The following is a 10,801-nucleotide window of genomic DNA, read 5'->3' on the forward strand; positions in this document are numbered from 1 at the left end:
CAGGATTCCATGATCAGCATTAGTATCCAATCTCCTGTTACAATAAGGAAGATGATAGAAGTAGTTAATATTATATGACATTTTCACATTTTAAAAATCTTTAAAAAAAAATCCCATAATAGCACTTCATCGTAAAAGTAGAAAAAAAGAAACCATTTTCACATGGTTAAGAGAAATTGATATTCAAAAAGACAGATGCAACTCAATGTTCATAGTAGCATTATATACAATTGCCAAGGTATGAAAACAACCGAAGTGTCCTACAGATGATTGGATAAAGAAGATGTGGTATATGCATGCAATGAAACATTACTCAGCCATAAAAAAAGAAGGAGATTTTTGCCATTTGCAGCAACATGAATGGACTTGGTGGGCATTAAGCTTAGTGAAATAAGTCAGATAAAGAAAGATAAATACTGCATGAGATTACTTATATATGAAGTCTAAAAAATACAACAAACTAGTGAATATGACAGAAAAGAAACCGACTCCCAGGTATAGGGAACAAACCAGAGGTTACCAGTGGAGAGGTGGGGAGGAGGAATATAGGGATGGGAAAGTGTGAGACACTAACCATCGGGTAAAAGATAGGCCCAAAGATATATTGCAATGTGGGGGTTATAGCCAATATTTTGTAATAACTGTGGAAAATAACTTTAAAATTGTATAAAAACTTAGCTTAATTTCCCCTTTGGGGGTAAAAAATGAGTAAACTGATAATGTCATAGAGTAAAGATGTGTGAGACATGTTTCAAATAGAAATAAAGAAAAAATGCTTAGGAAAATCTGGGAGAATTCTAAAAGTACAGTGTGTTTTAGCAGTTCAGCACATGAAATCTTAGATGCCAAATCACAAAATGCAGCAGAATTTTGTTTGCTTTTACTGCCATCATCTCCTAAGCAAAGCATGCAACCAAAAAGCCATTTACTTAAAAAAAAAATCAGATATCAAAATAAAATCTTAGTTATTAATTTAAAGTTATTCTTTTTTTTTGCATAGCTTGAATATTATGGCTGAAGTTCAGTATTAAGGGACTTCTCTTTTATAACTAGTCTAAATGTTAAGAATTAGAACTTCACTAGCTTGAAGCTTATTTCAGAGGGAGTTTAAAAACAGTTTCACAAATCATTTTCTTAGTTTCAACCAAACCTTGAAGGCTTGAATTTAACTGAAAATGTTAAAGTTTCATTTCAGGCTTCAGAAATCAAATCTTTTGAGAAAAGAAGGGCAATTTAAAGACAGTTATGTTCTTTGGAATGTAATATGAAATCATCCTTATTTTCAAGTTAAGGATTTCCATATAAAGATCACCTCTAGATTATGGCTGGTGAATAGTACTTTGCCGCCATGAACACCTGTTCAGTTCAGTTCAGTTCCGTCGCTCAGTCATGTCCGACTCTTTGCAAACACCTGTGGGTACCTTTAAAGTAGCTATAAGTTAACTAGTTCCCTACCTCCTGCTGGTTCTCTAATAAAGAATGATGCTTTGCCTAAATTTAAAGGGACTCGATGTTCTGGCTCTTTTGAAATTGATCCAGGTATAGATTAATTTCTCTCTATGGCACCACTGTGGTGTTGAGGTACGTCTTAGATGCATAATCAGAAGGCTGCCATTCCAGGCTGGTTATGCTAATGTAGAGGCTGTTTTATCTTACACATCTTTTTAGACCATGTGAATCTCATTATCTTTAAATCTTATAAGGATGATATTTCTGCTATCTGTTCTTTAATGGGGCCTGTATATTTTTAGTCTTCTTTGTCTTCAGAGGGTAGTTTTAAGAGTAAACTAGAATTATCTATAACACAACAGTTGGTAATATACAGTGTTGTACAGCTGTTTAAAAATTGATTTTTTCTGAGGTACACAGAAGCTATAAAATTCAGGGATGGACAATGATTGTAGACTAATTCCACAATCTACAGATTACTACAATCTACTAATTCTACAGTCTACAGATTGTAGACTGTGTGATGGCTAATTTTCTGGGTCATCTTGGCTGGGCTATGGTGTCCAAATGTGCACTCTAACATTGTTCTGGGTGTTTCTGTCAGAGTGCTTTGGGATGAGATTAATAGATAAATTGCTGGACTTGGCATAAAGCAAATTGCCCTCCATCATATTAGGTGTGAGATGTGAATAGAAAAATGTCTGACCTCCCCTGATCAGTCAGTTCTGCAACAGAAGGCCTTTGGACTTGAACTTAAGACTCAGCAACTCCTTGATCTCTAGTCTGCTGTCCCAACCTGCAGATTTTGAACTTGCCAACCTCCATGATTGTGTGAACAGTTCCTTAAATTAAATTTCTTTCTCTCTTTATATGCCTATTCCATTTGTTCTGTTTCTCTGGGGAACCCTAACACACAGCAGAAAATCTACATATTAAAATGAGAGAAATTTAGAAATTACATTTATGTAATATCAAAGCCTATTATTTAAAAACAATATCACCTTTCACAACTTAGGTTTTATTTTGGTTTGGGCTTTGTTTGTTTATTTATGGTGGATCAGTTCAGTTCAGTTGCTCAGTCATGTCTGATTCTTTGAGACCCCATAGACTGCAGCACACCAGGCTTCCCTGTCCATCACCAAATCCCAGAGCTTGCTCAAACTCATGTCCATAGTGTTGGTGATGCCATCCAACCATCTCATCCTCTGTCATATCCTTCTCCTCCTGCCTTACATTTTTCCCAGCATCTGGGTCTTTTCCAATAAGTCAGTTCTTCACATCAGGTGGTCAAAGTACTGGAGCTTCAGTTCTTTCAATGAATATTCAGGACCAATCTCCTTTAGAATTGACTGGTTTGATTTTCTTGCTGTCCAAGGGACTTTCAAGAGTCTTCTCCAAAACCATAGTTCAAAAGCATCAATTATTTGACCCTAAGCTTTCTTTATGGTCTTTTATTTATGGTGGACGGTAGACATGCTTTTGTTTATATTAAGTAAACATATTTATTTATTGTGGGTGGTAGATGATATCCATTGTCTCAAAATAGCTGCATTCTTAGTGTATGGCTCTTCATCAAAATAGGTCACAACTCCTACCCTAAGACAAAGTTCCTCCTCTTCACTCAAGTTTTAATAAGATCACTCATAAAAACATTGTCTCCACTATTCTGGATAACTTGAAACATTCCTTACAGAGAAAAGTGGTCTGTTTACTCCTTTACCTTTCTTTCATGAGACTTAGACATCGTTATAGTCCTTGAGAGGTCATTACCCCTGTTCTCAACTAATTTTTATGTTCTCTTATTTTCTCCTCCCTTGATAAAATTGAATCTCCCATCCCTTGAAGGCTCCCAATATCAGTACCCCTCCAGCTCTTTCTCTTCACTGCTTGGAACACTTGTGCCTTTGTAAATAAAACTGACCAATCACCCTCTATCTTTTCTACAAGCTTTGCCACCTGTCTGCTTTGACTATCATTTGGTTCCCCCTGAGAACACATTCTCCGATGGCCCTCCACTATGGAATTACTTCCATCATATTTCTTGTTTCTGAATCTGTTGTATGTACATGTTCTTGTGAGTTTCAGGCAATCTGGCTGTAAGACGCTTTATCTTCTTTAATCCAGGTAATAACCTTCATTTCATGACATCTTGCTGATAGGAACTTTTTCTGTCATTACTACAAATGCCTGTGATAATTTAAAGATAGTTTAATATCCCATTTTGGCAGGTCTATCAGAAAACCATTCTCAAAACTTAAAGACTGCTTGAATTGAAATGCCCATCATACCCTACATCTGGAAGAGTTTAGGAAATATAATCTCTTATATCTCATACATTGCCATCCTTCTAGTTTATTTATTTTTTCCTAATTTCACTGCTTTTGCACTTACTCATTAACATCCCATCCCCTTCAACCCTTTATCCTTGCCATAAAATATCAGGTTTAGCTAAAATTCTGAGTCAGTGCAACAATGCATCTTTTTTTGTTACTAACCCTGGAAGTTAAGCCCTATTGGAGGGAAGTATACAGTTAGGTGTGTGCTGGTCACTCAGTCGTGTCCAACTCTTTGCGACCCCATGGACTGTAGCCTGCCAGGCTTCTCTGTCCATGGGATTCTACAGACAGGAATACTGGAGTGGGTTGCCATTTCCTTTTCCATACAGGTACGTAGACTTGCAAAAAAAAAAAAATAATAATACATGAACTCAAAACTATAGTCAGAATCTTGAGACCACCACGATTTCTTTTGTTTTATCTTTTAAATATACAGCCTCTGATTTTCATCAAGACTGTCTTCCAATTATTAACCATTCTCTTCAATACTTTAACAATTACCTTACCTCGTACCTAGAGAAAATGAAGCCCTAAATGATAACTATCACAACCAAAAATTCAGTTTCACTTAAATAAATATTTTCTTTCTCTTAGCCTTAGAAGATAAAGATTACTTTATGTTTAAAGCTAATTGGAAAAGATTCTGATGCTGGGAGGGATTGGGGGCAAGAGGAGAAGGGAACGACAGAGGATGAGTTGGCTGGATGGCATCACTGACTCGATGGACATGAGTCTGAGTGAACTCTGGGAGTTGGTGATGGACAGGGAGGCCTGGCATGCTGTGATTCATGGGGTCGCAAAGAGTCAGACACAACTGAGTGACTGAACTGACTGAAAGGTAAAACTTTAGTTTTTGTTACACTTTACAGGTTATTACCAGGTTAATATTCAATTTCCTGTAAAACCCTATGTATATTACACATCTATTTCTTTGTTTTTTCATAATTGTCTATTAATCATGGCTATTATTTATAATTATTATATATTTATTTATAGTTATTATTTGTAACTATTTATTAAACTATTTTGCTTCTTAACAGTGAGTTCCTTGAAGGAAAGAGACATTTTATTTACTTTTGTAGCTTCAAAAATTTTAAATGATATTCAGTGGGTACTACATACATTTTCATTAAATAAATCAATTAAGATATGAATGAGCTAAGAACTAAAGGATCTTTTTACTAGACACATTGCAGTTAATTTAAAGACCTTCTTACATGAAAAATGTGTTTTAACCTCAACGTACATGGTAAAAAGGACAGTGCAGTATATTCTTGGGCATACCCAGTGGATGAAGTGAGGACTGATATTAGTCCTCAAAGAAAGATTAGGTAATGCTCTAGGAGTGAAATCTCTCAAGAAACAGGAGAAGAGCGGTAGGTGATACCCTCTTCACAGTTGCTCTGATACTACTTAAATCATAAAATTGAATCCCATTGGCAACATGATGTAATGCTTAAACTTTGCCCATCACTTTTCCTTTTTCCTCCTTATCTCCCTCTTTTCTTCCTTTCTTTTTTCTTTCAAAGTATAGTACAATAAACTTTATACACTGTGGCATTGCATCCGGTTATGGATATTCTGAGAAGCAGGATGGACCTGCCACCCAAAACTGTTTCAGAAATCAAGACTGATATCTTGCTATGAAGATATCAAGATACACATAAAACAGAAGTGTGTGAAAAAGTTTATTAATCATATAATAAGGCGCCTGAGGAAGAAGTCACACTTTTCAAGCTAGTCTGAAAAATGGCTTGGGAGAAGAAGGATTAGAGCCTAATTTCGGATTTTTATTGAGATTTGGGCACAGAGCTGGGGTGAGGGTCCCAGTTTTCATGGGCTTGCATGTTTTGAATATCCCACCAGCCTCAAAAAGGGAGCTTTCTGACTGTCTTCTCATCTTGGCCAGAAATGAGGCAGAAGGAAGAGCGAGCAGTAACATTTAGAAGATGTCAGCAGTCAAGCATCCAAAAATGGAGGCAGCCTCTTTAGTATATACACTCAATACTGCACATTCTGAAACAAAACCAGGCCTAACAATAAAAATAGCAATGACTCTTTCTATTACCCAACATTTAATCTATACTCAAATTTTTGTGATTGTCTCAATTTTTTTAATACTTAATCTATTAAAAAGTTAGGATCTGATAAGGTCTAAAAATTGTATCCTTATGTCTTTTAAGCCTATTTTATGCTTATATAGACCTCAGCCTTTATGTCTGTCATAGAATTCTTAATGATGTCAAATGGCCAGTAAAATGTCCCATTGTCTAAATTTTTCTGATTGTTTTCTTGTGCTGTCATTTAACGTATTAGTTTGACTCTGTTATTTCTGTAAACTGTAAATTACAGGTAGAAGCTTGATGAGATGTGAGTTCAACTTTACAGCCAGAATATTACATAACACTTTATACAGTTCAGCCGCTCAGTTGGGTCCAACTCTTTGCAACCCCATGGACTACAGCACACCAGCCTTCCCTGTCCACCACCAACTCCTGGAGTTTGCTCAAACTCAAGTCCATCAAGTCAGTGATGCCATCCAATCATCTCATCTTCTGCCATCCCCTTCTCCTCCTGCCTTCAATCTTTCACAGCATCAGGGTTTTTTCCAACGAGTTAGCTCTTTGCATCAGATTGCCAAAGTATTGGAGCTTCAGCTTAAATCGTCAGTCCTTCCAATGAATATTCAGGACCAATCTCCTTTAGAAATGACTGGATGATCTTATTCTTGTCCAAGGGACTCTCAAGAGTCTTCTCCAACACCACAGTTCAAAAGCATCAATTCTTCGGCACTCAGCTTTCTTTACTGTCCAACTCTCACATATGACATCAAGTCATGAGCACATGATATCTGCTTACTCCACTTTAAGTTATACTATAATTAACTGGGGGAAATGTTAAGACCTCTCCATTGTAACTTGAACTTTTGATTCTGTAATCTTCATTTAATCTGTGGAATGTAATTTGGCATAATGCAAATATCCATATTTCCACACTAATCTACCAAAAGTGTTCTTGATAAAATTTTCAGTCATTTTGATGTGACTAAAACAATGGACAAATTTTACCTATTGCTTAATCAAACCACAGCTTTTGACAGAGTTTCTCTTTTCTTCTTGTGGCAAATTCTTCACTTGTCTTTCATAGTACTATTCTTGCTTGATAATCACTTTTTAATCTCTACCCTCTCTCCAGACACTTTTCTGGTTTGTACATTTTTTCTTAACTCCTAAACATTTGAGGATCCTATGAACTCTGACAAATTTTGAGATTCAATAGTATATATATAATAAAAAAAATTTTGTTGCAGGAAGTGCATGAATTTTTACAAACTCAAAGACCAGGGATTCTGAAAATAGACAAGCTGATGATGTTATACCTGAGTAAGATCGAAGAATGAATATTTACAGGGCTGTTTAAAAATACTGACAGGAGGATACGATCACAAAGAAAGGGAACCAGTTCACTAAGAGCATGTCATGTCAGATTAGCCTTGTTTCTTTCACTGACAGAGTTACTGAACTAAAACAGATTTTTATCAAAGCATTTGACAATGACTTTCAATGATATCCTTTAGAGAAAGGAAAAGAAAAAATACATATCTAGGAAAAGATAACTAGAGGATTAGCAAATGGTAGGACAAACAATCAAAGAATTACATTAATGAAAACTTGTCCATTAAGAGATTTCTGTCTGGTGGATCTTGAATCAACAAATGAAATGCAAAACCAAAAGATGAAATTACAGGATCCTAAAAGCTCTGGAGCTTGCTTTCTTCTCTCTAGAACAATGATTTTCGATTGGAGATTATTTTGCTCACATGGGGTATTTGGTAATACCTGATAACATTTTGGTTTGTCACAACAGGAGTTACTGCTGGAATACTGTGGATAGAGGCCAGGGATGCTACTAAACATCCCCACAATGTACAGGACAGACTTCTAAAACAAAGAATTATCCAGTCCTGCAACATCATTATTGCTATGATGGAGAATCATGATCCAGTGCTCAGTTCAGCTAGATATATACTAAAATGGGAATGACACAGAGAAGATTAGCAAGGAACCTGTGCAAGGATGACATACAAATTTGTGAAGCATTCTGTATTTTTTTAATAAATAAATAAATAAAGAATCCTGATCTATACTCACTCCCTTGTGATCTCATCAATCCCAAGGCATTGAATATTAAAATCTAATGGCTCACTCAGAGAAGGCAATGGCACCCCCCTCCAGTACTCTTGCCTGGAAAATCCCATGGACGGAGGAGCCTGAAAGGCTGCAGTCCATGGGGTCTCTGAGGGTCAGACATGATTGAGCGACTTCACTTTCACTTTTCCCTTTCATGCACTGGAGAAGGAAATGGCAACCCACTCCAGTGTTCTTGCCTGGAGAATCCCAGGGACGGTGGAGCCTGGTGGGCTGCCGTCTATGGGGTCGCATAGAGTCAGACACGACCGAAGTGACTTAGTAGTAGTAGTAGCAATGGCTCACTAGACAGCATATTAAAAAGTAGAGACATTATTTTACCAACAAAGGTCCATCTAGTCAAAGCTATGGTTTTTCCAGGAGTCAGGTATGGATGTGAGAGTTGGACTATAAATAAAGTTGAGCACCAAAGTATTGATGCTTCTGAACTGTGGTGTTGGAGAAGACTCTTGAGAGTCCCTTGGACTGCAAGGATATCTAACCAGTCGATCCTAGAGGAAATTAGTCCTGAATATTCATTGGAAGGACTGATGCTGAAGCTGAAACTCCAATGCTTTGGCCACCTGATGCGAAGAGCTGACTCATTGGAAAAGACCCTGATGCTGGGAAAGATTGAAGGTGGGAGGAGAAGGGGATGACAGAAAATGAGATGGCTGGATGGCCTCACTGATGTGAGGGACATGAGTTTGAGTACATTCCAGGAGTTGATGATGGACAGGGAAGCCTGACGTCCTGCTGTCTGTGGGGTCGCAAAAGGACGGACAGGACTGAGCAACTGAACTGAACTGAATGACTTCCAAATTTAATCTCCCTCATTCTGACTCATAAGTCTATTGTCCACTAGCTGTCTCAGTTTAGATGACTAATAAATATTTCAAATTTAATATGTATTAAAGGAAGTTCTAATTCCCTCTAAACACATCCTACCCAAACCCTTCCCAATTTTAGTTAATGGCAATATATTTTAAAGCAAAAAACAAAGAAACAAAAAGGGTCATCCTTGATTTTCTTCCATTCAACTCCATGTGTTTGACCAGTATTTACTGTTAGTTCAACCTCTCAAGTCAAATCAGTTTTCGTCACATTCTCTGGTTCAAGCCATCATCATTTCTTTTTTAGATTATAGCAGTAGTTAGCATTTGAGTACCATGCTTTGAACCTCAAATATGTTATGGGTCTCCTCCATTTCTAAATCACCTGGTATGTTTTAACTCTTCTCAACTTCCAATATATAAGCCATAATTCTATTCATTTTATTTATTTAAAATGTCATAGATGTGACATCTTTTTTATTCATCAATTGAGGGAAGATTTAATTAGTTTACCTGAATGTAACAGAGTGTTCAGTACACAGTAAGTGGTTAATAGATTAGTATTTTCTAACAGTGAATATGACAGTAAACTCAGCATCCCCCCTACAATTCTACAGCACAAATTAATGTTTAAAGTCAAAATAACACTCCTCTGTTTAGAAATAAATATGTTAAAATATAAAATTATTTGGGTAAAATTATGCTAAGTTGAATTCAGTATGCACATCAATATTTAATAAAAATTAGTATAGATCAACATATGCTGTTCTAATTTACTTTAACAATCAATTATCAGCAAGAAAATATTTTAGACATTTTGAATATTTGTCGATGAACTAAATAACATACAGCTTATAAAGGTTTATTTGTGTTTATTAGTTAAAGCTGATCATGTGTAACTTTTTAATGCAGCAGGGTAATTGGAAAATATAAAAAGAAAGTGTGATAATGAAGTGTGTCCCTTCCTCTTACCCTGAGACAAATGGATACTATTATGAATCGTACTTCCTCTATTTCATTTTAATGGAAAGTATGGCCTCAGTGTCTGTGTAGTTCCCCTAATATTAAGGACTTTTCCTTCTATTAAATGTATTACATTCTGAGGCAAGTAATTATTTCTATTACTTGTATAATAGCTGATCTAATTAGTGATTAGGTTATTGCCAAATTCAATTTATGCTTTTCAAAAACATGCAGCCAAATTCTTCATGATCATTCATTTTTAAAGTATACCATTTGACATCTCTTCCTGCAGCAAATTCCTAAATTTAAAGCTTTATTTACACAAACACATTTAGATTTTATAGATATAATAAAATAAATACGTATTAAAAGATTGATTATATGTAAAAATCTGTTTAGAAGAAAATTATCAAGACATCATGCTGAATTATGTCTATTCAAATAAACAGATCTTTCATCAAATGCAATACTTTGACACAGTAATTTATCACTATTTTATTATTTAAAAATATTCTATTTATTTACTGAATATGCAAATGCTAAGACTATATATGAAGTGAAGTGAGAGTTGCTTCAGTTCAGTTCAGTTCAGTCACTCAGTCGTGTCCGACTCTTTGCAACCCCATGAATTGCAGCACGCCAGGCCTCCCTGTCCATCACCAACTCCCGGAGTTCACTCAAACTCACGTCCATCGAGTCAGTGATGACATCCAGCCATCTGATCCTCTGTCGTCCCCTTCTCCTCCTACCCCCAATCCCTCCCAGCTTCGGAGTCTTTTCCAATGAGTCAACTCTTCACATGAGGTGGCCAAAGTACTGGAGTTTCAGCTTCAGTATCATTCCTTCCAAAGAAATTTTTTGTATCCAACTCTTTGTGACCCCATGAACTGTAGCCTGTCAGGCTCCTCTGTCCATGGAATTCTCCAGGCCTGAATACTAGAATTGGTAGCTGTTCATTTTCCAGGGGATCTTCCCAACCCAGAGATTGAACCCAGGTCTCCCACATTGCAGGTGGATTCTTTACCAGCTGAGA

At 36.4% G+C, this 10,801-nt stretch overlaps 1 non-coding gene across 1 annotated transcript; it reads left to right on the forward strand.

Moving 5' to 3' along the window:
• The first annotated feature begins 7,792 nt into the window (after window positions 1-7,792).
• LOC112587360 lies at window positions 7,793-7,896 on the forward strand. The gene has a single exon (XR_003111849.3). It is a non-coding gene; the product is annotated as a U6 spliceosomal RNA (small nuclear RNA).
• The last annotated feature ends 2,905 nt before the right edge of the window (window positions 7,897-10,801 follow it).

Source organism: Bubalus bubalis, chromosome 1 (assembly GCF_019923935.1).
Source record: "Bubalus bubalis isolate 160015118507 breed Murrah chromosome 1, NDDB_SH_1, whole genome shotgun sequence".
In the NCBI taxonomy this organism is placed as follows: domain Eukaryota; kingdom Metazoa; phylum Chordata; class Mammalia; order Artiodactyla; family Bovidae; genus Bubalus; species Bubalus bubalis.